We start from the raw sequence: 22,108 nt of genomic DNA on the forward strand, positions 1-22,108 counted from the left end.
ATCTAGTCCTAATATTACTTCTTATGACTGACAGGAAGGTGTGATAGTGTCTTTTATTGAGTGAACGCATTGGTCTGCCCAGCCCAGTATAGTTGACACTGACCTGCAAATGCTTGCTAGGATTTCAAGAAGAAATTTTTCTAGCTCTTCTTGAAGATGCATTGTACGCTGCAATTCCAGTCTTGGTGGTTATTTGATCATTGAACTGGGTAATGGTCAGAATGAGTAAGAGGTGCTGTATTACCAAGCTAGATGACTGATTACATCCTTCTGAAATAGATTAAATATAATGCCAGAAATTGTATTGTAAGGCTCAGGAAAATGGTTAGAACATAAGAAAAACCTGGGTTATTTTTAGCAGTGGGATTAGCAATGTGTGCTATAATTAATTCACTTGGTAGAAGCCTGTGTTGCAGGACAAGTTGCTAAACCCAGTAACAGCAAATGTCATAAATTTTTGAAGCAGAAAAGTCTTCTTTTGAAAGAATGCCCTTCCTCTGTTTAATTAGTTACTTTAGTTGCATTATATAAGACTTGCTTACCTTACATTAAAGGTTTTATGTGATGCTTTAAAATGTACAAAAATTTGGGGCTTTGTAGATCTGTTTATTTTTGGGTGACTTCAGTATGTTTGTGTGATTAAGAACAATAGCCTGTTTACAAGTATGAACTTGAGATCATGTTTGGTTTTTCTCTCATGTATCGCTGCAGGAAACCACAATGTTTTAGATTGTTTTTTCTCCTCAAAGTGATATTTTTATCTTCCTCACCCTTGCGTAGAATATTTTTATAGATGATATTAAAATATACTTACTGATTTACTCATTTACTTACTTATTTTCTAATTGGTTGATGCAGTTTTCGGATCTAGTCTACCGATCAAAAAAAACTAAGGAGAATAAAATATAAATAAATAGATAATAACATGTACATCATGTGCAGCTGATCCAAAAGCGGACTATAAATGGAATAAATAAAATATACTATAAGTCTCTATTTCAGGATTTTTCAGACTCTGTTTTGTAGACTCCTAGATCTTCATGAGGACTTGTTGGGGTTCCATGATGTACTAAGCCCTTTAACCTCAATTTATGTGATGGAAAGGACGAAGGTGTTTGTGCAATGACATTGCATAATGCTTTGACTCTTGATCAGGAGTTCCAGAGCTATTTTTAAACTAACAGATTCTGATCTATTTGAGTTTCTTCTCCACTTTTATATCTTGTTCTCTAAGGTCAGCTTAGACATGCTCAATGGCCAGGCAAAAAACTGGGACAATGAGATTACAAATACAAACAAGCTTTCTTCACTTCCTTCCTTCCTTTCTTCCACTGGCTGGGGAATTCTGAGAGTGGAAGTCCACACATCTAAAAGCTACTGGAGTTAATAAATACTGGTTTAGATATTTTTAAAGGTCTTTTGAAAGATATCTATGAGATCTTCAATCATTTTAAATGTTGATTGAGCATTTGAGTTGTTGGTGCCCAGTAGCTAAAAAAGTGTGCATGAATAGAATGTCTAAGAGGTGGGAGCTTTTCCTTTGTCTCCACATATTGTAAGTGAATGTCTGAAAGCACATCTCTAAATTGCCTTTCTTATATGATTAAAACCTTTTGGTGAAATCCTGCTATTTTCCAGGGCGCTGCTCTGGAGAGTCCAAAGAAGGGGTTAAACACAGCCAATCTGCCCAGAACTGAATTGAAAACTTTAAGCCACGCCTCTGGTGCTGACTCTCCTCAGATTTTTTCAATTCAGCTAGCCCAGTGGACGCGCTTTAAGATTTTCTCCAGTTCTAAATTCCTTGGACTCTCCAGAGGAAGAATAATTTTTTAAAACAGTATATTTAAGGATTTTTAGAGCAGGCTGGTGAGTTTAAATTTAAGTTTGTTTTTTTCCCTTTTTAATTGAGTTTTTCTCACCCTTTCGGCTCTCCTGGAGTCCGGGGCTTTGCTCTGGCTCCTAGAAGCCGCAGGCAGCTGTTGGGGGAAGCGCGTGGGTCGGAGTGCTGACGCCAGCGCAGTTGGGGCACCCCTACTGGGGGCCGATTCCCGCTGGAAGCTCTCCGTTGCAATTTGTGCTTCTAGCAAGTCAAATTGCTGTGTGGGCTTCCAGGGCAGCCATTTTGGCTTCTTCCCTCTTTAAATTTGGCGCGCAAAGCTCCGGTGAGTTCCGGCCGCCATTTTGGATAGCGCAATCTTCCGGCTTTACTTTTAAAAGTTTTTTGCCGCAGCTGCCTGGTGCCTGGCTCTTTGCAGGAGCCGCGTGGAGTCAGACTTGCCCGGTGTGACCGGCGACCTGGGCCCCAATCCAAGCAAGTGATAGCGGCGTGGGATCGTGGCCTGCTGGGTCGCCTCCTTTACTCTCTTGCAGGCGCTGGGAGCGAATTCTGCTTGCGCCTAAGAAATTCCAAGCTACTTCAGGCCTTGCAGTTTCTCTGTCTACTCAGGAGCATCGTGCTGCGGTGGGCTTTCTGGAGGTGGTGAGTGGTGGTTTTCCCATCCCCCTACTGTCCCAACCAGTGATTGTTACCATGGCAGATCAGGCCCCTGAGACTTCTGAGGGTGTCTCTTCCAGAGCCCCTGTAAGACAGGCCGGGAAAGCTCCCAGGGAGGCCATTAGAGGGAGTAAGCCTTACTCCAGGCATGGCCCCAAGCAGGGCTCAGGCCTAGACAAAGATGCATTAAGGCGACAGAAGGCCTTAGAAAAACAGTTTTTCAAAGCCCAACAGCAGGCCCAATCTTCCCTTTCGGTGTCTCCTGGGGAGCCCTCCAGGGAAATTCCTCCAGCCCAGGGAGGCCCCATTTCTGATAGTGAAGAGGAAGGGGATTCCTTGGCCATGGCAACTTCTCCAGGCCATTCCATGGCTGATCAGGCTGATCTCTTTGCCTGTCCCTCTGATATGGATGAGGGACCAGCTCCAATGGGGCCCTTAGCCCCTCAACAGCCGATCCCCGGGCCCACTCAAAGGGTTCGCCCCATTGAGGACCAAGGGCCTAACCTATCCACTGAAATGCAGGAAATAATTAACAGGGCCATTTCCCAGGGCATTGAGGCAGGCATGCGAAAAGGTGGCAAGCGCACTCACAAGACCCACCATTTGCAGCCCCAGGAGGATTCCAGAGAGATTACTCCTAGCCTTCCACCTCCGTCCCTGCATTCTTCAGTGGCCTCCGATGAGTCAGACTGGGAGGAAGAAGAGGAATTTCTTCCTAGGCAGGAAGCTGAATTCTCTGGGAATGAGGCAAGCCCCGCCAAAAAGCCAGCCTTTTCAGGCTTATTTAATTTGGATAATTTCAAAACCATTTTAGATAAGGCTAAGATCTCAACTCACATGGGGTCCACTCCCCCAGCTCAGGTGGTTGTAGACCCTGATGATCTATCTGGGGATCTCTTTGAGGAACCCATTTCGGTCCAGGAAATAGTTCCTGTACCCAAGATGTTCCTCAATTTAGTTCAAAGACAGTGGGCGCAGCCAGCTACCATGGCTACCCCCAGCAGCCATGACAAGAAGCTATATACGGTGGATGCCAGCCTGGAGGAGCTGCTCAAGCTCCCTCCTATCGATCCCCCTGTAGCGGCTCTTACCTCCTCTTCTGTGCTCCCTCCTGACCTGTTGGAGGGGCTCAAGGCTGAGGACAAGAGAACCGAAACTGCTTGTCACAAGACCCATCAGGCAGCTGCATGGGCCATTAAGTCCTCCGCTTCAGCCTCCTTTTTCTCCAGGGCGGCTCTCCTGTGGCTGAGGCAGTTGTTGAGGAAGATACCTCCCAAGGACGTTAAAGTCAGGCAGGATATCAATAAAATCATGGCAGCCACAGAGTACACTGCTGATGCCACTCTGAATGCTGCTAAGTTTGCCTCGCGTGCCCTAGCGTCTAATGTTACTTCCAGACGCCTCCTGTGGCTTAGGCACTGGAATGTGGATATGCGCTCCAAATGGAAGCTTGTTACTGCCCCCTTTAAAGGGGACAAGCTGTTTGGTGAGGTCCTTGATCCAGTCCTTGTGGAAAACAAGGACAAAAAGAAAGTGATGCCATCAGTCACCAAAAAGCCTGATCGTAAAGGTCCTGGCTCTTACAGGAGGCAGGCCTTTCGGAACAATGAGCCCTCCACCAGCTCCGCCCCCTATCATCGGGCGTATCCCCAGCAGGGTGAGCGGTCTCAGGACCGTCAGTCCTTTCGAGACAGAGGTCGCCAGCAGCCCTTCTCCAAGCGGCCATTTCGGGGGGGCTCCGGCTCCCGACCCTTTAGGAGGTATAAATGACCATCACAGGTCAGCTCCCATAGGAGGGCGGTTGCAGTTGTTCCACGCCAAATGGGAGCAGACCACGTCGGACCAGTGGGTTCTTCAAACGGTCCGCATGGGTCTCACTTTAGAATTCTGGTCCCCCCCTCCCCGCCACTTCATCCGGTGTCCAGTTCCCTCAGGGTTAGTCAAAAGATCCCTCATGGAACAGGAGATAAGGCACCTCAAGGAGATCAGGGCCATAGAACCTGTTCCAGCAGGCCAGGAAGGAAGAGGGTTTTACTCCATCCTGTTTCTGGTCCCCAAAAACTCAGGAGGATGGAGGGGGATATTAGATCTAAAGAGGTTCAATCACCACGTGACATATCACAGGTTCAAGATGCAGTCCCTCCAGTCCATCTTGGGGTGCATCAGGCCAGGCGATATACTAACGTCCATAGACCTCAAAGAGGCCTACCTCCACATCCCTATCCGCAAAGCCCACCGCAAGTTCCTGAGGTTCTCTTACGCGGGCCTCCATTACCAGTACCGGGCAATGCCATTCGGCCTGTCATCGGCGCCCAGGACATTCACAAAGGTTCTCGCAGCCGTGGCGGCTTTTCTACGGTCACGTCCGGTCAGACTCCACTGTTACCTAGACGATGTTCTCATTCTGTCATCATCGCATCAACAAGCTGTCAGCGACCTAGAACACACCATGCAGGCGCTCCGGGACCACGGGTTCACCATCAACCTGGAAAAAAGTCATCTCGTTCCCACGACCAGACTGAAGCATCTAGGGGCCGTCATCGACACCACCTCGTGCACGGTATCCCTGTCCCCGGAAAGGGTGGCCAGCCTTCGGGAGATGGTCGTTCAGGTGCAGCAGTCACGTCTAGTCAAGGTGGTTCAGCTCTCACAGCTCCTCGGCAAGATGATCTCGTGCCTGTCAATCGTGCCTTGGGCGAGACTTCACTCCCGTCCCCTTCAGTGGCTCCTGCTTCCATATCAAAGAACAAACGAAAGCAGCTCAACAAGACTGATTCCAGTTCCAGCAGAGGTACGTCGCTCTCTAAAGTGGTGGTTGTCTCCGGCCCTGTTAAAGGGGTCGCCATTCAAGGAGCCAGTCAGGCTCACCATCACAACGGATGCCAGCCTGTTCGGTTGGGGGGCCCACTGCCACAACCAGCTCGCACAGGGCAGGTGGTCCCCTTCCGAAGCCGCTCACAGCATCAACTGGCTGGAGCTGAGGGCAGTCAGGCTTGCGCTGAAGCGCTTCCAGAGCACCGTTCAGGGCCACCACGTGCGCATCATGACAGACAATGTCGCCACCAAGGCGCACATCAATCGACGGGGGAACGCGCTCCAGATCCCTGATGAAGGAGGCGGAGCTCTTGGGTCGATGGGCGGAGAGGTATCTCCTTTCTCTTCAGACGGAGCACATCTCGGGCACGAGCAACACCCAGGCGGACTGGCTGAGCAGATCCACAGTCGACCACTCGGAGTGGCGTCTACATCCGCTGCTATTCCAGCAACTGTCCCAGAGGTTCGGCCTCCCGCTGGTGGACCTGTTCACCACCGTGGCCAATGTGCATCTTCCGCGGTTCTTCACAAGGTTCCATGACCCGAGGGCGGAAGGAGTCAACGCGCTGCACGGCCCGTGGCCGAAAGGTCTGCTTTACGCTTTCCCCCCGCTACCTCTTCTTCCCAGAGTCATCAGGAAGATCCTAGCAGAGGAGGCGGAGGGGCTGCTGGTAGCACCGTACTGGCCCAGGAGAACCTGGTTTGCAGACTTGGTGAGTCTTTCGATCACACCACCGTGGCGGATTCCTCCACAGGACATCTCTCTCAGCCAGGGGGCCCTTCAACATCCAGAACCCCAGTGGCTGCAGCTGGCCGTCTGGCACTTGAGAGGGATCTCCTAAGCAGAGGCAAGTTGTCAGACAAGGTGATTGGCACCATCCAAGCGTCACGACGGCAGTCCACGACGTGCATCTACGACGCCACTTGGAAATCCTTCACCAGCTGGTGCACGGCTCATGGTACGTCTGTGCCCCTTGCTTCGGTTCCTGTCATCCTGGACTTCCTGCAGGAAGGTTTGGACAAGGGCCTGGCACATAACACCCTGAGGCGCCAGGCGGCAGCCCTGTCAACCATCCTCTCAGTTGAGGGCTACGCATCTCTTGGGCGGAATCCGACCATCCGCAGTTTCCTCAGGGGAGCGACCAACCTGAGACCCCCAGTGGTCCACAGATACCCATCTTGGGATCTCAATGTAGTGTTGCGGTCCCTCATCGGGGCCCCGTTTGAGCCCATTAAGACGGCCAGTCTCAGACACCTCACATTCAAGACCGTTTTTCTGGTCGCTATCATGTCTGCTCGTCGCATATCGGAACTGGCTGCCTTGTCAGTCAGAGAGGACTTGTGTCTCATTCGTAACGACAGAGTAATCCTGAGGCTGGACCCTTCCTTCATTCCGAAGGTCAATTCCTGGTTTCATCGGGCGCAGGAGGTGGTCCTTCCGGATTTTTGTCCGCATCCTCGGCACCCGAGGGAAAAGCGCTGGCACATGCTGGATGTGCGCAGGACTATTCGCAGATACATCAAGCGCACGGCCAGTTTTCGGAAATCCGAATCTCTATTCGTCTCCTTTCAACCAGCTTCTCAAGGCAAGAAGGTCTCTTCATCTACCATCGGCGGATGGCTGCGAGCCTGCATTGCGCTTGCCCATGTTTTACAGTCCGTTCCTGTGCCTCGCAATATCACAGCACATTCGACTAGAAGCGCCGCCACCACAGCTGCCTGGTCTACACAGGCACCGATTGAAGAGATCTGCAAGGCGGCCACCTGGACTTCTCTGTCTCCATTTGTCCGAAATTACAAACTGGACAGTTTTGCATCGGCGGAAGGGGCCTTTGGGAGGCGTGTTCTTCAGGGCATCCATACCAGCGGAGCGACCCTGATGGCTGAGCCTTCCCGCCCTAGTGACAGTTAGCTTGGGCATGACTCTTCTTTGGACTCTCCAGAGCAGCGCCCTGGAAAATGACCATTGTCTTACCTGAAGGGTCCTTTTCAGGGCGCTGCAACGGAGAGTCCACCCCGCCATGGGGTCTATTCTCCGCTGGTGTTTGTGAAGTCACAGTGTTGTTTGTTGTTTCTGTTATTGTTGTTGGACTATTTTTGACTTGTTCCATATTAGACTTCCAGTTGAAGTTTCAGCGCGCAACTGTTCCACGTCTTCATTGAATAAATCTGAGGAGAGTCAGCACCAGAGGCGTGGCTTAAAGTTTTCAATTCAGTTCTGGGCAGATTGGCTGTGTTTAACCCCTTCTTTGGACTCTCCGTTGCAGCGCCCTGAAAAGGACCCTTCAGGTAAGACAATGGTCATATACTGTACATGAACGAAACCACCTGTGTGTGCATTGATACTTTTAGGACTTTCTGAAGAATCATGTACCCAGCTCTTCTATGCTAAGTCTTGCATCCAAACACATCCACACATATACACGTGCAAATACACATTACAAATGTTAATAATTGAACTCTGGTATTCTCTTCCCAAAGGATATATTTAGAATTGTCCCTGGAATTGTCAGGATTCAGCATCTCCCAATGTCTGCATCCAAGGTTTTCATAACTTCAAAAATTTGAACATGAATATTCTCCATGTATCCCTCTAATGGTCCTGGATATTTTTCTAGGTTGAACTTTCCATCTCAGTTTCCAAAGTGTAAATTGAAAATAATTGTGACCAAGAAGATCTTAAAGCACCTTGTATTATTATTTATATTAAAGATGCTATTTAAGTTCATATTACCAATGGTGAAAAGTCCAAAACAGGTATTACTATGAGTAAAAATGTACTATTTCCAACTTTTCTATGTAGATAATTTATCTATTTCTTCTCCTTCAATAGATTTATGAAGGAACTGTGCTTTTAGTTGTGCAGTTGGTTTGCTGCACAAAAGCACACTAGGCTGCAGCAATGATTCAAAATCATTTTTAAGCTCCTTTAGTTTGACTACAGTATAGGTTTTTTGTTGTTAAATAAAAATGTATGATGTGGGAAATAGACTGTAGCTGAAGGACATTTAATTATCTTTCGGGCTGGGGCAATTATCTTGTGCAACTAGTATGGAATGCTCCTTTGAGGTTTTTATAATAGGTTCATTTGAAATGAATGTAAGGAAACACATAATTTTCTAACCAAAATGTTGTTTTTAACTCCTTTGCACTGCAAAGAAGCAACTGACACGTTACAATTGGTTGCAAGCATTATGCAAGTTATGTGCCAAGCTTTGGGAATAACATCAGCATTTTGGGAATAACATCAGCATCTGCTTATTTCCTCCAAAATGTTCCCAAGTAAATAGCTCAAGAGTACATAGCATGACTGTCTCAGACTTCTGGATCCAGTGGGTGTATTGCAGGGGTGAAATCAACTTACCTTCATTACCAGTTCGCAAATGTGAGCACACGCGCCACCCAGGGGTTGGCTTCAGCCGGTGTTACTGCCGGTTCAGTCGTGCATACACTTTGCTCTGTGCACCCGCTGGATGTGCACTGCATGCGCATGCACAGTTCAATGCAAATTGTTCTGCTCATGCGCAGACATAAAAAAAGTTGGCGGCAGCAGCGACTAGGGAACTGGTTCGGGGGCGTGGCCAGTCTGGGTCACTGCCAGTTCTGCAACCCAGACCGACATACCACTACCGGTTCAGCTGAACCGGTAGGAACCCACCACTGGCGCCACCTCCACGCATGCGCAGGAGCATCAAAAACGGGATATGATGAAGTCTGGGTGGGCATGCGGAACCTCCCGCCGCCACCTATACTGGTTTGCCCAAACCAGATAGAACAGGCTGAATTGAACCACTGGTGTATTGGGAATTTTGTAGACATGTTGTAGACACTTCCATATGTAGGATTGTTGCAGAGAGGTCTTTTTGCAAAATGATTGCCATAGGAGCACTTCCCTAGTCAGCAAGTGGTTGCCACCATGGTTATGTCAATCACAAAAGCCTGAAATGTTATCTATTACCCTCTCTTCCCATTCTGTTTCTTTCTGGACAAACAAAATAATGGATTCTAGCCATCCACATTTTCATTTTCTAAAGATGTCTATGAGACAAACTTTCCAGCATGCAAATTTCTTTTTTTAAAAAAATCTTAATAAAAGCTAAGAAGATTAATCTTTCTATGAAATAATTTTCCTTCCCTGAAACAATGCCACCTGATTGGACCCAGGAGATGTTCCTTTTCTGTTGCAGCATCTGCTCTGCTAAACAATTTTCCTTCACCTCCATGCCCCAGACCTACTAGTCTTTAGAAAGTCATAAATATCTGATTCTTTCCCGCAGTGCTGTGTTCTGGATGTCAAGTATCTTCATCTGGGACAAGGTATTGTAGTGAGTTCGTAATCACCTAAAAGTCTGTGGAAGATTCTCAGCAATCCAGGTCATGGTTGTTCCAAATGTGCTTTTTTCAAGAGGCAACTGGACTTTCTGGTTTTTTTTCTTTTGAAGACATTTTACTTCTTATCCAGGAAGCTTCTTCAACTCTGACAGGATATTGGGGAAGGGAAGGATTTAGATTCCTTGCAGACAGCTGGTAATCTGCATCCTTTAGAGCAGTGGTTCTCAACCTTCCCAATTAATACAGTTCCATATCTTGTGGTGACCCCCAACCATAAAATTGGTGTCTCAGTTCCTAAGACCATCGAAAATATGTGTTTTCTGATGGTCTTGGGCGACCCCTGTGAAAGGGTCATTCGACCTCCAAAGGGGTCCCCTCCCACAGGTTGAGAACCACTGCTTTAGAGGGTTGTTGAAGCACAGGTTCACCTGAGTACTGCTCCTGGTTCCTGTGGTCTGCAATTTTTTTTTGTAATCACCAGTTGAAGTTTTGCTTTGATTAATGAAATGTTGGTGGGTGGGTGGGTGTGCACGCACACACCTGTGTTATTTGTAGACAGCCCTCAGTTGCTGTAGTTGGGAAGCCACATACTGCAAATTAACTAAGGAAATACATGTTCAATATTCATTCATTCATTTATTTAATTTTCTATAGCTACTCAATGTCAACAAATGACTCTGGGTGGCATAATATCACAGCAATGGATATTCCTCATATCAAAAGGGGAAAAAGGCTAACGGGCACATGGGAAGATGTCCCACCACAACTTCTCATTGGTGCCAATGGGCACTCGTGTTATTTATCCTCGCAGCAGTGATTTATTACATTCTTGCGCATTTTCTAATTATACAGACTGTGGACAAAAAGACTGCTGAAACATTTGTATTGTGATTTCTTTCTTTTATTTACATGTGTACTAGACAGGGATTATGCTCTTAAATCTGGGAGTAGGGATAGCTGCTACATTTTCTAGCCGATTAACTAAATATGGCACTTATAAGAAATGGACTGAGAACCAAGTCAAAGGAGGGTACAGACAGGTCGTCCAGAATTGTACAATTAAAGAAAAAGCTCCAGATATATTAAGCTTAGCGAGCAGTGCTAAGAATAGAGAAAAGAGCTTCTTAAGTTATGCTTGGGGGGGGGGGGACCAGTAGCTTTGTGGAAATAGCAGAATATCAGTCTTCAAAAAAATGTATGTGTTCCACCATTTCACCAGGAAATTACTCAGAAGAGAGAGTCAGAACTGAAGTCTAAAAATAATAGAAACACATTCAGAGATTCACTTCAGATGAGTATCAGTTTCAACAAGCAGATGAACTGCATCTTAGACTATTTAAGGCACAGCTCTGACTGATACTTTATGTATTTTCTAGGAGAAATATGAGAGCTCTTTTGAGGTACTGAACAGTATAAGCGTTGTCCCTATCTTCAAAAATGGAACAAAAGGAAGATTCTTACATCATCATTCAAAGTATTTCCATACTCGAAATTATTCTAGCGCAATCATAGACCTGAATTTCTAAGCACTTTGAACAGCGTTGGCAGAACGAAAGTCCGTTTGGATTTTTCAAGAGCGAATCTTCCCACACAAATCATATCTTTTTTGGGGGGGGGGGGATTTTGCTTAGTTGATTATAGCAATGCTGTAGAATAATAGTTCAGCAATTTGAGGATTTTCCCAGCTTAATAGTGGACAGTTCATCTTGGTGCTTGGTGAGCCACTGACAGCGGGAGACAAGCCCACTACTTTGGGGATGTGATTGCCCCCAAGAAGTCTTTTTCTGGAGGCCAATCCCAATTGTGCCATGACTCATTGTTCATTTCAAAAACTAAAGCTTCAGAGATGTTGCCTAGCAGAAGAAGACAGAAAACAAATCCAACCAAGCATGGCTATATGCTTATGTTCAGACTTATTCCATAGCGATTGAGGATGCAAGGTTCTTTTCATGTCTCCTGTGTTATAGTGGTCCAGCTGCCTTTTTAAGTCAAATCTCCCACCTGAATCTTTAATTTCTTTGGTCTATGAACTTCAAGGAAGTGGGGGAGGTTTTTTTTTCTAGACTGTCCACTGCCATGGGTGTAGATAGTTTTCTGGAGATCCTTAGCCATTCAAGTCATGGTAGTCCCAAAGGTGCTTTTTCAAGAGGCAACTGGTTTTTCTTTGAAGACGTTTCACTTCTCATCCAAGAAGTTTCTTCGGCTTTGACAGGATTGTATGTGGAGAGGGGGGGGGGGTTGTAGATTGGCACTCTACCTGTAAATTGGAATCTGTCCCAGCCTGAGTAGGTGTGACCACTTGCATTGGGGAAATTGTAAACACTTCATTGTGGGAGAGGGAGTTGTCCCCAAATTTGAAGAAAGCCGATGATCCAAATCCTGGATCCGTTCTAATGGCTTTAAATAAGTACTGGCCAGTCTCCAACCTGATGTGGACTTGATGACCAAAATGATTCTATTATGAGCTTAAGCCAGGGGTGTCCAAACTTAGCAACTTTAAGACTTGTGGACTTCAACTCCCAGCCAAGACTTGTGGACTTCAACTCCCAGAAGCTCTGCTGGCTGGGGAATTCTGGAAGTTGAAGTCCACAAGTCTTAAAGTTGCCAAGTTTGGACACCCCTGGCTTAAGAACAATTACTGTTCTTTGAAAATCAGTAATGATTTTGTTAGCAATTCTTTTGCAAGGTACATCCAATACTGTATATGGTTTGAATATGTTGAACTACAGACACATTTCTCTGAACTGAACTACAGATTGTAAACTTTGTCATCATCATACACATCCTCTACAGAACCTCTGCAGTTCTGAGATATTTGAGTGCTTGCTTTCCAAATATTTAATTAATATGGTTATGTCATTTAATCCACCAGCCCAAGTTATAATGCCTCAGATTTGACTCCAGACTATATTGAGCTCCTCATAGGTTTTTGTACAATTAGAGTTGAAATGGACGACGACAACAACAGCAAAAACATTCCTTACAGGGTGTTTAAAAAAAAAACAATCTGGGGGTTTCCGAATTAAATTTAATAGTTTGTTGTGTTATAAATAGCATTGAAAAAATAGAACACTCTAAATAATTTGCCACAATGCGCATTTTTTCAGAAGCATAATCTTTTACAAGGAATACATATTCAGTCCTTTTAGACAATTAGATAGTCTGCATCTCAAAAATTTAGCTTGCATCCTGTACATACCCAGTTATACGGCTGTATGAATTGGGAGTTGGGAATGAATAATAAAAAAGGGATGTTAAAATTGTTGTCAGATGAACCTAAGATTTCTGTCTCAAACCAAAGGTCAGTCTAATCAAGACTTCTTTGCAAGCCAGACAGTTCCATGACACTGAGTAAATTTGTTACCTCTTTTATCCATCTACACTTCCAACTGTTGTCAATCCTTTTACTTGTTACATTTTACAATCTCTGACAATGAAAATGGAAACTTCCTAAGAAGATATGTTTCTTTTCAGTGAAACCATTTTCCTAGCCAAGTGGAAGTCAGATAATAAAAAGTATCTCTTTTAGAAACTTACTTTCTTGTATGTTCAGTTTAATGTGTGTTTGCTTCTTTAAAAAAAAAACAATTAGAATTTCTATGTGTCTATAGATTTGAGTTCATGTTTATGCAAAATATCTCATGATGTTCATCTTTGCTGGAAAATTCCCAGCCAAAGGTTTATTCTTAATAAATCCGGGTGGATAAAAATTGATGTTTTTTTAAAATATATATCAGATTTTTAAAAATTTAAATTTGATTTTTTAAGTCAAAATTATTTTAATAAAATGCCTTTCTATTTAAGATACGTAAATAATTTAGTTTATTCAGCATGAAATGGAGCTTCGTTATGTAGCATAAGGCTGCATATTCTGCAACATTGGGACTATCAGTAAGTCAACAGAGGGTCAGAGGAGTAGCAGATATGACAGTTGCTCTTTAAAAATTATGATTTAAATCAAATTGACTTAAATCAAATCCAGCCTGCAATAAATTAATGATAAATTAATACATTTTAATAAATCTTGAAAATATCAGATTACAGAAACTATCCCCAACACAATTCAGTTGTGTGTATGCATTTAGTAGCATTATAGTTTCCCATTTAATTAGCTCAAAACTCTCCATCTGCTTCTTCGATCAGCTTGTCTTTGGTTATCACTAGTGCTTCTGACAAAATTTCTCTCATTAGTTCCATCAATTCTTCTCTCTTTTTTTCTTCTATACTTTGAGACCTGGGGTAGAGCTCCAGTCCATCTATCTCCCCTTTCCATATTCCACTCTTTCCATTTCCAACCACGCTCAGTTCACTGTCAGTATCAACAATTTTCTTGTCTCTTTGTTTATTTTTTCCTTCAGTTTTTAGAACTCTGACCTCCACTTTCTTCATTTGATGAACTTCAATTTTTCCATCAAATTTTACTGTTCTAGGACCTATGTTCTTCAATCTCTTCTCAATTTTCTCTGTTACTTTTAATAATTTTTGAATTTCAAACATAATTTTTTGCAATGTTAAGGTTTCTTTTTCATGTTGCACCATTCTTCCAACTTGTAAACACTGCCACTCTGGCATTCAAAACTTTTTATTAAATTTAAAGCAAGTTCATTTATAATCTTTCAAGACAAGGCTTTGTTTTCACTCCACTCCAGCTGCCAATGAAGTTCCCGAAAAGCACCCGTATAAACTACCCATGCTCTTCTCACTATCACTCTCTATAAACAAGCTGAGGAACCTTGAAATGCAAAATCAAATGATCAAAGAGAAAAAAGAATAGACAATATTTCCAAGCTTCCCAAGCCTCCACCCTCCAAGTGGCAGTGTTATTTCCTTTCCCTCTGTTATTACAGCCCTCTTTGTATTCCTTTTATATCTTCTTTATATTCCAGGCTTAAAGAAAACAAAATTCTTAAATGGAGCAAAAAAAAAAACACCATCCAATCCAGCATTATAAAAATAAGGAAAAAGATTTTAATCCACAGGTATAAAAAAAGAATATAAAAAGTAGTAGAAGAAAAACTAATCTGTTCAATTTAAAGAATAGGAAACATTTGCAAAATGTTTCCATTCATAAAAGAAAATTTTAAAAAAAGGATAACACACTGTCTAATGTACCTTAATTTCGCCACTTGTTCTCTTCTGTTTTCAAATTTAATTTAGCTTTAATTTTTTTTGGGGTAGTCTCTTTTATAATAATATTATTTCTTCACCAGATGGACACACTTTTTCTTTCCGTTTTCCTCCCGCTCCGGAGTTGTCCCAACTTTAGAGCTTCAATGGCTGCGCTTCTGTTGCCGGCAAAAAGATTTTCCTGGATCAATCAGAGACTTTGCGATGTCCCTGAGACCATCAGGACATACTCTTTCCTGTCACCAACTCTTTGGGACGGTTTAGGTCCCAAAGGACCGTCCAGTGGCAAAAGTATTGACTGCGATCTTGGAGCTCCAAGATCGCACATTGTGTCATTGCAACGTCAGCTCCTCCTCTCTCCTTTCCCTTGTATTTTTTGTCATTTCTTCCTGATAACCATTGAAAGACAGTACACCTGCTATTGGATATACAACTTTCCCCTGAAAGAGTTTATAGTTTACCTAAACTCTAAGTAATGTCAGAGTATATTCATGAACTGGAATAGGGCTTAGTAACAAGGTCAGCCAATGGGAGCTGAAACACTTCGGAGCCTGGGCGTGGCTTAGCTCTGTAGCTCTGAATCTGTGCTAAAGCTGAAAAATTAGTCTGAGCTCTGAACTGAAACTGGAAACTGTTCTCTCCTCTCCCTGTTTTTGCTTGTACTCTCTACCACATTGGAAGAACCACTCTTGGTATTGTATATATGTCTCGTGTTATATTATATATAAAGACAGGTTCATGAATCCTGCTGCATCAGTTACCTGTGTCTACTTTCTGGATTTGATTTCTGCAACAAACTCTTAACAGGTAGTTCCAATCAGAGATTTCGGTGGGAAAAGTTTTTAAATCCCTGGATTCTCCATGTGGAATCCCTTAAGACTTAGTATTGTCGCCTGCTATTTGATGTGTACGTGAAACCACAGGGAAAGGCCATCTAGAACAGGGGTGTAAAATTCGCAACATCATGTGACATATCGGGACTTTCTTCCCCTTTGGTAAACCGGGTGTGGTGGTGGCCAGCGCTTGATATATCCAGCCTGTGGGCCAGGAGTTTGACAGCACTGATCTAGAGGTTTCAAATAAGATCTCATCAGTATGCTAGGCCAAAGCCAGAGGCTCAGTAGAAATCTTGAATAATACTTGGAGGCTAGGAAAAAAATAAATGTAGATTAAATCCCTATAAGATGGTGTCATTGTTCATCAATGAATATCAACATCAGTCCTAATAGATATATACTAGATGGGATTTATTCTCAACTATTACCAGTGTTGTGTTACACATTATTTGTGCCTTCTTCTGCAATAAAACAATTAACTTGGTAAAAGAGCCAGAGAGATAAAAACATGCATACACAACACCCTGGGTGACTGATAAAATGATGATAATTTAGACCAGAGGAGTTTAAAATATGCTTTGTAAAGAATCTGCTTTCAAAAAGCTTGCCAAATTTTAATCTGTAATGTAACAGGAGAAATTATTCAATATATGGTATAGTAATCCTATTTAGCTATGAATTTAAATTACCAAGAACATTTTGCCTTGCAGCCAAGTGTCTCCACTTCTAAGAATAATTTGGGAGTTGAATCTTAATATTTTACTTGCTCTAAAAAACAGTATAAATTATTAGAATATTCCGCTTACAGTAGAAACTCCTTGCCAAACTTTTCTGGAATGTGAAGCGGTCTCCAAGAATTTAAAGTCTTGTAATCCTGGTACTGGTGATTTAGAGGTGCCAAGAGATAGTAAAAACCATTTATTAGGAATAAGAAAAAAAATTGAATTTTTTTGCTTAATTTAGGATATTAGCAAATTCCAGAAAACTCTAAATATTGTGAACTAAGAAATATATTTACAACTTTCTGCAGCATATAAAGTTGTGTAAATTATAGATTTGCTTCAATCTTTATAGAGTTGCAGACATTGGCTGCTGGGTCTTTATATAGCTTTCCATTAAATTAACAGATATTCATCCTTATGATGTACTCTGCCAACTTAGAACTATATATGAGAGGGAATTGGAAACATTTCCTTTTTCTTTTTCAAATAAAAGTTGCCATCTCAGTTCCATTAGATTTAGAAACTGATACATACATCTTACAAATCCCATATTCCCCTTTTTACTAAAAATATTTTCAATTGTATTTAGTTTTATTTGTAACTAGTGATAACTTTACACATCTTATCTGAAATTAATTTATGTGATTTCCTTCCATTAGAGTGATCAAATATTAATGTTTAAATACTACTGTTGACTTTTTACCTATTGCTGCCATGATGCTATGTTAAAATTGAGTATATGTGCTATTTTATTTCTGTCAATATGTCTTCATTGTTTTTCATCAAGTTCCCAATGTTTCTCTTTTAAATGTCTCCAGAAAGAGACAAATTGCAATTCCAATTCAAGTGGCAAACATAACTAATACTCCTTCATCCTATTTTCCCCACAACCAGCATCCTCGGAGGGAGTTAGGCTGAGGGTGATTGGCCCAAGGTCATCCAACTAGTTTTCATGGCTAAGGCAGGACTAGAACTCAAGTTTCCTGGTTTCTAGTCTGGTACCTTAACCAGTAGACCAGACTGGTTCTCCTACTAGAAAATTCAACCATGACCAAAGTGACTGAGAGGCTACCATGGTCAAGTCATGGCTTGAATAAACAGGTCAAGAAAATATACAAATCCCTCTTTTTTTCTTCTGTTTTTGCACAGTTGTTCACAACACTCCATCATTTCCAGCAGCAGAAAGAGAAATAAACTCTTAATTTTCTAAACTGATTGAGGAAGATTAGTTTAAGCGAGCACAAGCCTGGCTGTATAGGGTTAAAACTAACCCTGATTAATTCTCTGTTGACTGGGTTTGGGGAGAACTCTCTCTTTAATATTGTGCCATATTAACATAGTCATATGGTAGTAGTAAGAATATTATTATTACAGTAATGCCTTGCTTCAATAAATCTTAATGAAATGGATTTCAAATGCAGTGAACAGGATTTGTGCCAATGCCTCTTTTCCAAAGAGTAGACAGAATCAAGAATATTCAAACCAGTCTAGACATGATTACTCTAATAGCGTAAATGATGTAAACGACATACTTTTGGTTTGAACAGATGATATCTCTATTTTGATAGATTGAGGGCTTGATATATTGTTGGGACAATGTTTCATCAATCCAGCACAATCTTAGTTCCATTAAAGAATAACCTTTTTCATTGCTTAAATGTTTAAACTTTATAGAGGTTAGAGATAGTTCAGCATTTCTTCCATTGAAGGAATCTCTTCTGCATCCAGACGTGCGTGTGTGTGTGTGTGTGTGTGTGTGTGTTTGTTTTCCAACATAACTCTGGAACGCCTTGAGCAATTTCAACCAAACTTGGTACACAGATAGCCTACTCTCTGGAGAAAAATACTCTGGGGGTAAGACACCCCTAACACCCCTCGGTGTGTGTGTTCTGTTAAGATACAGCCTGTTCTGGCATACTGGCATACTGGCTTCTACTGTACAGCGCAGTTGAGTTGCCATGGTAATGGCTTCACAGTTCTCCACAAGGGGGCTCTCTATAGTAGGGGATAAAATCCAACATTAGAAATTACATTTTGTCCGGACATTTTCCACCTGTAAATAAATACCCGGGCAACACTGGGTTATCAGCTCTAGCATATAATAACATATCATAGTCTTAAGCATTTTGCAAATGTTATTTATTTGTTTGTTTATTTTTATACACCTTTATTATTATTATTCTAAAAATGCAGGGTGGTGAACATAACTAATACTCTTTGCTCTAGTGGTGGGTTGTAGGCGGTACACCCCGGTACGAGCGTACTGGTGCCTTCCCGGAGCACCGTGTACCATTCTGGTATGGTGCTCTGGAGGGCCCACCTGCCTGCTCGAGTTCCTTACCTGTATTTAAGCTCTTTGGTGCTTCCGCACATGCAGCGCACAGCACCTGCGCGATGCTCCACTGAGCAGCTGGAGCATCGCAGAAGCTCGCGGAGGCGTCACAAGAGGTAAGGATGCGTGCACTACGCACGTTCATGTAGTGGACGCCGGGCCCCGTTGCAACCGTACCAGTTGCAACGGGATCCGGAATCCACCACTGCTTTGCTCCCTAAGGTCCCTAAATCCCTAAGAGAAAGTGACTGGCATAAAGTTACCCAGCTGATGCCTCAGGTGAGAATAGAACTTATAGACTTCTCTTTTCTAGTGTGCTGTCTTAGCCACCTCACCAAACTGGCTTTCTCCATAACTGTGAATTTTATAGGCTATAGACCACAATTTAGAAGTTACAGACTCAGAAATTATCTTGTGGCTTCCTAGAAGATGTAGGAAATTATGTGCCTTCAGGATTTATAGGCTATACAACACCTATGTAGGGCTGGGGGGGGGGGGGAAGAATACCTCAATTTTTGCGAAAAACAGACTATTTTTTGTCCATTTTTTACAAAAGTGGGATGCGGGGGACGGGGCTTCGGGAAGCCAAAAATGGTTGTATTTGGTGTATAAGATGCACCAACATTTCTACACTCTTTTGGAGGGGAGGTGCGTCCAGTATTTGTATCCCACCTTTATTATTTTTACAAATAACTCAAGGCCGCGAACGCATGCAATACTTTTCCCCCTCCTATTTTCCCCACAATTCTATGACAGTTGTGGTTGTGGTTGTGGTTTGCACTGAGAGGGAGTGAATGACCTAAAGGTCATCCAGCTGGCTTTAGTCACTAAGGCAGAACTTAAACTTACAATCTTCTGCTTTCTAACTCAGTGCCTTAACCGTTAGACCCAACTGGCTCTGTATTTTATAAAACTGTACGTATAAAATGAGCTATGTAGTCTATCTTCTTTCTTCCACTGCTGGAAATAAATGACATTTTAAAAATCTAGTATTAAATTTTGTTATGTTATGTTACAGGCTATTGTATTTCTGGAAATAATTTTGTTATGTATTACCTAGCTTGGCTCTAGACTAAATTGAATGCACTTTAGTGATAGCTTAGGCTAACTCAGTTAACTATCTTTGGATTACAGGAAATATTTTTTATGAGATCTCATATATAACTTTTTGTGCATTTTGTACATTGAGAAATTAATCTAAATGCTATATTGAATTATTTCTCACTGGCTACCTTCTCTACTGGTCCATTACTTCATCCAAGAGATATGACAGCAGCATGTATGCCTTGAAGTACAGTGCTGTCTTACCAAGTAAATGCTTTAGAAGCATACTGTGTTTCCCCAAAAATAAGACGGGGTCTTATTTTTTTTTGACCCCCAAAATAAGTGTTTGGCCTTATTTCGGGGAAGTCTTATTATTTTTGAGGTGCAGGAGGCAGCGAGTGTGGTCACTTCATGGCTGCTGCTGTGTTGCAATATTTTTGGGAAGGTCTTATTTTCGGAGGAGGGCTTATATTAGCACATGCGCTCCAAAGCGCAATTGGGCTTATTATCCATGGAGACCTTATTTTTGGAGAAACAGGGTACCAATTCATTGCCTTCATCACAAGTAGGCAAGGAACTTACCTGACTTGACCAGGAAACATACACTATATTGCCAAAAGTATTCGCTCACGTGCCTTTACTCGCATATGAACTTACTGTAAGTGACATCCCAGTCCTAATCCATAGGGTTCAATATGACGTCAGTCCACCCTTTGCAGCTATAACAGCTTCAACTCTTCTGGGAAGGCTGTCCATAAGGTTTAGGAGTGTGTTTATGGGAATTTTTGACCATTCTTCCAGAAGTGCATTTGTGAGGTCACACACTGATGTTGGACAGGCTTACGTGGCCTACTACTTCGTTGGCTGAGTTGCTGTCATTCCCAAACACTTCCACGTTCTTATAATACTGCTGACAGTTGACTGTGGAATATTTAGGAGCGAGGAAATTTCACGACTGGATTTGTTACACGGGTGGCATCCTATCACAGTTCCACACTGGAATTCACTGAGCTCCTGAGAGCGACCCATTCTTTCACAAATGTTTGTAAAAACAGTCTGCATGCCTAGGTACTTGATTTTATACACCTGTGGCCATGGAAGTGATTGGAACACCTGATTCTGATTATTTGGATGGGTGAGTGAATACTTTTGGCAATATATGTATGTCCATGTTTCATTCTTCACAACAGATCCAAAGATGTAAAAATTGTTATAAATGTAAAAATAGAGTAACGTGTGGCATAATGCTGTTTCAGGGGCCAACAAATTATAATGCAAACTAACGTCTTCTATTGCTAGGAAGAATACAGCAAAATATTTAGTAAACATAGTAATATTTATATTATAATACTAGAATATATAATAAAAATATATAGCAAAAGTTGCCTATAGTGTTTTATTTCCCTTTCCATCTGCCATAGCAGCATGTCGTCTCAGAGAATTTAGACTAATAGTATAAGCACACAGTTGTCATGAGCCTGAAATACCTCTTCCGGAGTTTTTTCTGAAAATTAAACGTTGTTACCCCCATGGTCTTGCAAGCTGCAGCACAGCATTGCAAGTATTAGTCCTCAGAACTGGGCTTTTAAAGGTCAGAAAACAGAGTGATATGACATGCTTAATTAGTTCAAAAACCAATCAGCATTGCTAAAACACCAGCAGTACATTGAAAATAGTGCAGTTAGATCCTCTTCAGTATTTATCCCGTAGAGAAGAAAAGAAGAAACCTTACAGATGTCATTCATTCTGGCAACTTTATTTATGTTCTTCCTAAATGTATGGTCACCAAGGTCAAAGACCTTTTTTTAAATTGGCAGGACTCCTTTGAGTAGCAGGAATGATTCAGCGCAGTGAATGTCTCTCAGTTGGCCAATTGTCATAATCTGTTAGGAATGGCCAAGGTCGCGCAGTGGTTAGAGTGCAGTACTGCAGGCTCTATCTTACCGGCTCCAGGTTGACTCAGCCTTCCATCCTTCAGAAGTGAGTAAAATGAGGACCCAGATGGTTGGGCGCAATATGCTGACTCTGTAAACCGCTTAGTAGAGGACTGTAAAAGCACTGTGAAGCGGTATATAAGTCTCAGTGCTAATGACAGATTCTATGTTTCGCTTTCATAAATGTTTTTAAAATTTGTAAATAATTGGCCTCCATAATTAATAAACTGTGTGGAAAAGATAGATGACATTATTCCAGTTTTTTTATACAGTTTTCCTTTGTGATATTTGCAAGTCCTTTTTTCCACTGAGGGAGATGTAGTTTTAGTGAATGCTTTTCTCTGTTGCGTGTGCTGATGTACACATTTTCATTTGAAAAGTCTGTGACAAAAATGTCCTTGTGTTCACCACTCCTTATGTACCATAGCATCTTTTGTGATCTTCCAGAAAGGCCCACATTTTCTATAGCCCTT

General features: G+C 42.5%; 1 protein-coding gene across 2 annotated transcripts in view; it reads left to right on the plus strand.

Moving 5' to 3' along the window:
• PPM1L (protein phosphatase, Mg2+/Mn2+ dependent 1L) overlaps positions 1-22,108 on the plus strand; it is a 217,644-nt gene that overhangs the window by 132,839 nt on the left and 62,697 nt on the right. The window lies entirely within an intron of this gene.

Source organism: Natrix helvetica (genome assembly GCF_964273705.1).
Source record: "Natrix helvetica genome assembly, chromosome: 5".
In the NCBI taxonomy this organism is placed as follows: Eukaryota; Metazoa; Chordata; class Lepidosauria; order Squamata; family Natricidae; genus Natrix; species Natrix helvetica.